This window comes from Myotis nattereri (assembly GCF_964212035.1).
Source record: "Myotis nattereri genome assembly, chromosome: 5".
NCBI lineage: Eukaryota > Metazoa > Chordata > Mammalia > Chiroptera > Vespertilionidae > Myotis > Myotis nattereri.
In genome coordinates this window covers 109,969,876-109,976,867 of record NC_138080.1, presented here as the reverse complement: position 1 = coordinate 109,976,867, position 6,992 = coordinate 109,969,876, and positions in this window count along the sequence as shown.

Below are 6,992 nucleotides of genomic sequence, written 5' to 3'. Positions count from 1 at the left end.
TCCCCTGTCGGTTTACAAATAACTTCAAATTTCACTGTTTTCTTTCCCTAATGAATTCTCTGGAACATGTCGCAGGCTTCGCGGTAATGACTGGCCGGGCGGCTCCCGGCGGCTCCGGGCGGCGGCTGGGTGAGTGCGACGGGTGGGAATCCATTCTATCGACAGCCGCGCCTCGGCGAGCCCTGCACCGGGCTTCGTGCTAAACCGCATTGGAAGGCTCCGCCGCCCCCTCACCTCGTTAGCTGTGCTTAAAATTCCAGATTAGTCCTGAGCCGAGTGGGCGCGCTGGCCAGGGCTGCTGGGCCCGCGGTCGATGGCTGGTCCCTGCCGGCCCCAGCAGCCTCGGAGCTGGGAGAAGCTCAGGGTCTGGGAGGGGGTGGGAGCCCCGAGGGGGCGGGGACCAAGGCCGGCCTGGCCCAGTGAGGCCCCCCCCCCCCCCCCGGTCCCTCACGATGGCTCCGGTGACGACCCATTGGACAGGTGAGAAGGCTGAGGCACAGACACCCACTGGGCCGCGAGTGCACCTGCTCAGCCCCGTCACCACAGCCCCTGGCCTGCGTCCTGCAGGCTCTGGGGTGTCCATCCCTCGCGGGGCGTCCACGTGGGGGGCTCGCCAGCCTGCGCTCTTGGTGTCGGACCCAACGCCATGAAGGTAGCGCCCACGTTTCCTCTGAAGTTTTCCAGTCGTAACTGTTACATTAGGTGGCGATTCCATCCGAGCTCAGGTTCCAGGTCTGGACACAGGTGAGTGTGTGCTCCGGCCGATCCAGGGACCCAGCGCCATTTGCGGGGAATATGTCCCCCCCCCCCCGACCCCCACCGCACGGTCCTGGCCCCGTCAGAGCCCACGCGGTGAGCGCGGGTTTGTTCCTGGGCCTCGGTCCCAGCCCACGGGCCTGTGTCCACCCCGGGCCCCGGCCTCGCTCGCTGAACGTGTAAGACGTTTTAAAATCACGACCTGGGCCCCTCTGGCTTCCCCTGTCCGGCCGGCCTGGCTCGCTGGCCCCTTGCGTTTCCAAACGAGTTTTAAGGCGGCCTCTCCTGGGACTTCCTCGTGACATGGCGTCTGCCCCCCCCCGCCCCCCACGAGTGACCGGAGAGCAGGGGAGGCCGCAGTGACCTGTGACCGGGTCCCAGAACCCGCCGCCGCCCACCGGCCCAGCCCGCAGGAGCAGGCCCTCGCTGCCCCCGCTGAGGACCGATTTCAAAGCCGCCACAGGAGGTGGCTTCAGGGGAGACCGTGACGGCGCCATGGCAACCGTGTCTCCCGCGCTCCACTCCGGCCCGTGGCCCGGGACACAGCCGGCAGCTGGAGAGGCAGGAGGGACCGGCCCGTGGCCCGGGACACAGCCGGCAGCTGGAGAGGCAGGAGGGACCGGCCTGGCCTCGGCTCCGCTGGGCCGGGGCCTGCGGGGACCGAGCGCCCGCCTCTGGCCGAGCTCACCTGGGGCCGAGGACGGCTCAGCCCCCGCTCGGGCCATCGGGGTCCCGGAGCCACGGCTGCTCACCTGCACACGGGCACACCTCCCCCCGTGGCAGAGCCGCCACCGGGGCTGCGCCGGTTCCGGGTGAGCCCGCAGAAGCCCAGCCGCACCGGCTCCGTCCACACCCCGGGCCACACGGGGCGGCTGGGCCGGAGGGGCCTCCAGGACAGCGCGGCCTCCTGCGGCCCGAGGAGCCCCAGGCCCAGGACGAGGGGAAGAGCCACTGTGGCCTCCTGTCCCTCCTCCCGGGCACTGGACGCTCAGCTCTGCGCCCAGCGGACAGCACCAGAGGCACCAAACCTCCAGGCTCCCGAGGAACCCCGCGTCGCCCCGACCCACATTCTCTCCCCGCGTCTGTAGCCGGAGTTCCCAGCGGATCCCGGCGCCCTGCCCACTTACCAAACGGAGGGCTCGCCGCCTGGCCTCAGGCTGGGCTCCCCTTCCCCACGGGCGGGGCCTCTGCCAGGAAGCCCTCCGCCTTGTTTACCTCCTTCATAGCCCGTCACGGGGAGGCTCGCCTGAGGTCAGCCCTGGGTGGCGTTCCATTACCGTGAAGGCAGTCCTGCAGGCGAGGGGCCACCCTGGTCCCCCCCAGCGCCCCCACCTGGCCTCCCGCTCAGGTGCAGCCCGGCTGGGCCGGTCTGGTGAACGCCTCCCCGCGTGCCCGTGGGCGGCAGACCCCACCCCCGGCCACCACCTGCCTCCGGAATGTCATCCATCTGTTCAATCGTCAGAATCAGTCACTTCATTCAGTTCTGCCCATGGCATCGCGGTGCCGGTGACACACCCAGCGTGGCCCCCCGTGCAGCATGCAGTCCAGTGCGTGTGGACCGCGTGTCCTCGCGTGAGCCCAGAAGACGGGGGGCCCAGCCGGCTCGGGTCACGTGGGGCCACGGAGCGCGTGGCAGGTGGCCGGTCTGAAACGGGCGAGCTGTGTATGAGGTCATGTCGAGGTCAAGGCTCCGTCTCCTCAGAGAAGGTAAAGCATCTCGCTAAGGATCCCACAACCACCACACGTGGAAGGAGACAGCGCTGGAGGCCCACGTGGGGGTGGGCGTGGGGCCTGGTGTGGGGCCCGCTGTGGGAGCTTAGCACACTGGCATGGAAACATAGAACAGACCAATGAATCTCAGAGGGGAGGGGAGAGGGGGGAGGGGGGAGGGCAGGAAGAGATTAACCAAAGATCTTATATGCATGGATTCATGCACTGGTGGGGTCCCTCGGCCTGGCCTGCAGGGATCGGGCCGAAACCGGCTCCCCGACATCCCCTGAGGGGTCCTCGATTGCGAGAGGGTGCAGGCCAGGCCGAGGGACCCCACTGGTGCAGAATCCATTCTCCAAGCCTCTAGTCCTATCTAATAAAAGAGAAACATGGTAATTAGCGTACGACCACTACCCTTCCCATTGGCTAATCAGGGCGATATGCAAATTAACTGCCAGCCAAGATGGCGGCCGGCAGCCAGGCAGCTGGAAGCTAACATGAGGCTTGCTTGCTTCAGTGACGGAGGAAACCAACGTTCCCCGCCTGCCTTGCTGGCCTCTGAGCCTGCAGTTTGATACATTGTAACAAATATAGAAGCTAAACAAAACCCCAGAAACCTGCTTTCAGTGAGCCAGGATCTCAGAGCTAGAGTTATACATTGTTTCGATTATAGAACCCAAACAAACCAGATACCTGCTTTCAGCAGCAGAGGCCTCAGAGCTGGAGCCAGAGCTAAAGCTGGCCCAGAATTAAAAAAAAAAGAAAAAAAGGAGCAGTTGGGAGCTTCAGCCCCTCACCCAGACTGGCCAGGCACCCCAGTGGGGACCCCCACCCTGAAGGGGGTGTGACCAGCTGCAAACAGCCATCATCCCCTCACCCAGGCTGGCCAGGCACCCCAGTGGGGACTCCCACCCTGATCCGGGACATCCTTCAGGGCAAACCAGCCAGCCCCACCCATGTACCAGGCCTCTACCCTATATTATAAAAGGGTAATATGCCTCCCAGCACCGGGATCAGCGTGACAGGGGGCAGCGCCCAATCCCCTGATCACCTTGCGGCTCTGTGTGTGACAGGGGGCGGGGCCACAACCTCCCTATCCGCCCTGCTCTGTTCGTGACAGGGGAAGGCACCCCAACCCCCTGATCAGTCCTGCTCTGTGCCTGATAGGGGGGAGCACCCCAACCCCCTGATCGCCCTGCGGCTCTGTGTGTGACAGGTGCGGCGCCCCAACTCCCCCCCCGCCCCACGGGCCCTGCTCTGTGTGTGACGGGGTAGAGCCATAACCTCCCCATCGGCCCTGCCCTGAGTGTGACAGTGGCGGCGCCCCAACCCCCTGATCGGCCCTGCTCTGTGGGTGATAGAGGGCGGCGTCCCAACCCCCTGATCCGCCCTGCTCTGTGCGTGACAGGGGGCAGTGCCCCAACCCCCTGATTGGCCCTGCTCTGTGCATGACGGGGTGGCACCGCAACTCCCCAATCGGCCCTACCCTGAGCATGACTGAGGGTGGCATCACAACCTCCTGATCGCCCTGCTCTGTGCATGACAGGGGGCGGCGCCCCAACTCCCCAATCGGCCCTGCTCTGAGCCCGACCAGGGGCTGTACCTAGGGATTGGGCCTGCCCTCTGCCACCCGGGAGCCGGCCTAAGCCAGCAGGTCGTTATCTCTTGAGGGGTCCCAGACTGCGAGAGGGCACAGGCCGGGCTGAGGGACCCCCCTCCCCCCCAAGTGCACAAATTTTTGTGCACCGGGCCTCTAGTCTATATATATAAAAGGCTAATATGGTAAGTGTTTCTCTGACCAGTCGCTATGATGCGCACTGACCACCAGGGGGCAGACTCTCAATGCAGGAGCTGCCGTGACTCACACTGGCCATTTTCACCGCAACCTGATGCTGACAAAGCAACACTCGGCTTCCCCCAAGTGGGACACAGGCCCCGCCCCCACCCCAGAGCGACAGCCTACCAATCGCAGCCGCCGCTGCCGAGACCCCATGGTTCAAAATGCAGCCCCCAACACAGCCCAGCCTGGAAACAGTGGCTGTGGGCACCAGGTAATGACGTCACATAGCAACACTCCGCTTCCTCTCCCTAGCGACTAGCCTCCTTGCAGTTTCTTCAGCCCAGGAACACGACAGGTGCAGACATTTCACGCTGTAACCAAATGTCTGTGAAGCGTTTTCCCTGCCTCATCTCATTTGATCCTCACAGAAGTCCTGGAGTAGGCAGATAGGAGACGCGGTAGAATCCTATTTTCTTTTCATTAGCCGGACAACGGAGATTTAGAAAGCTTAGAAACTTGACCTGACTGAACAGATGAAAGAAATGGTGGACCTTGACAATGACGTCAGGTTTTCTCACTGCGCAGAATATAGTCAGACACGGCTGCATTAAATATTTTACCCTTGGTTCTCCCTGCGTGATCTACAATAATAACCTGCTTCGTGTTGATATTTCCTGCTGTGTTGCTGACAGTTACCTGAAGGAGAAGTTGGGTGCTTCGCTGGGCTGGAAAAAGTTTAGCTGCATCAGAAAGCAGGTCTAATGAAGCAAGCTTGTTCTCTAAGAGGCTAAGTTGACTCACGCATGCACCACACACACAGAGCTCGCGCTGGCGCCGATCGCACGCGTGTGTTTCCATGTCATTGTCGATCGTGAATGTGGTTGACACTTCTGTTATAGAGAAAGGGCGAATAGCGATATTAAAGTATTTCTTCTAATTAATTTCCTTTCAATGTGCACGAATCCGTGCCCCGGGCCACTAGTTTTCTAGAAAGTTTGCTGTTTTAACCACTTTGTGTCCATTTGGGACGTTCCGCCCATTCACACCACCGCGGGCTTGTCACCCTCCCACACGGAGACTAAAGGACGCCCCGCCCCCGCAGCTCCTCCTCTGGCCAGTGCGCGGGCACATCTGTTCCCTGCCAAGGCCTGGCTGGGCCCTGTCCCCCTCCAGGCCAGGGGCCCCGTGGGAACCCTGGGCCGCAGCAGCCGTGCCCAGGACCCCGATCGCACAGCCCTGGGAAGGGAAGGGCGGGGGCGCCAGGCCAGGGCGAGGCGAGGGCTCCTCGTTAGAGGGGGGGCAGGGGCTGCCCCTAGGAGGGACCAGGACAGAGAGCCCAGCACGGGCCGGGCATCAGGGGCAGGAGTCAGGGACTGCACTGTGGTCTGCGGCTGGCGGACCAGGTCTGTCCCAACACCCCTCAGTCAGCACGCCCTCCCCGACGGTCAGCAGTGTGCTGGGCCCGGAACACTGGCTGCCTCATCCTCCCGGTTTCCTAGGGAAGGGCGTGGCCAGGTGAGCTCCGTGGTCTGGCTACTCCCACGTCCAGTGTCCCGGGAGCCTGCTCCCAGCGGCCTCACGGGCTTGTAGCCAGGACACCTCTAGGTCGCTTCCTCCCAGCATGGCAGCAGGGTCCTAGGGGAGCCCTCAGGGGAGCTGGGATGTGGAACGTGAGGCCCAGAGAGGCCACCCAACCCGCCCAGCAGCACACAGCGAGCAGTGGCCGCGCCCCAAACAATTTCCCTCCCCTGGGCCCCTGTGTGGGGCTGATCCCTGATTAGATGTGCCCGTGGTCAGGGGCCCTGGTCCTGGGCAAAGTCCTAAGTACCTGGTGCCCCACCCCCCTCAGGGGGGGACAAGGGCAGGGACAGGCATCTGGCAGAGGGTGAGGGGACCTCAAGGCCCCTCTGAGGCCTCCTTCCCCCGGTCGGCCTGGCCGTGAGGACGATGATGAGCTGACAGGACCTCAGGACTCGCAGGCGTGGCTGAGCGCTGCCCCATCACGGCACCGCGTCTGTCACTCACGGAGAATCAGGTGCAGGGAGAGGCCAGGGCCCTGGTCGGAGGGGGTTCAGCCCGGCCATCTGGTCACCCCGTTGGGGGCCGGTGTGGGGTCAGCAGGTCTGGCCCAGGTGGCCCCAACCCGTGAGCCGGGGGGAGATTCCACACACACGGTCCCCACCCAGCCAGGGACCCTCCCGGGACGGGTAAGCGGGTCCTCAGCCCAGCTCTGCCATCAGCCAGGCTTAAGCTTCGGGGAGAAGGGCCTCCCTAGAGCCCAAGGGGCATAAGCAGCCAGGGAGGGTGCCACGCAGGTGCCACACGGGTACCACACGAGTTTTAATGCAAACCCCAGCCGGGGTCGTTTCACGTGTGAACTCCTCAGTGCACAACGGGGTGCCTCCTGTGGTCCCCACGGCACAGCCGGGGCACCGGGGCCTGTGGACAACCCGCCTCCTCTCCCTGCTGTCCCGGCGTCCGCGGTGGGAACGCTGCCGGCGCCTCTGGCCGGTGCGGTGTGGTTTTGGGGTCACTCCCGGGAGAGGTTCCCAGACCCACCATCAAAGCCCAGCCCCAGATGGCTTTCCGAGGCAGACACGGTGGGAGCCTCGTAAATCAAGGTGGGGCAGCCCTGGGTGCCGACGGGGAGGGCGGCTCGGGGGGCTGCTCTCCGGGGCCCCACAGCCCGGCCAGGGCGGCTGGGCAAGTCCTCCTGCCCAACCCTGTTGGCTTCCCCGTCTGCCCG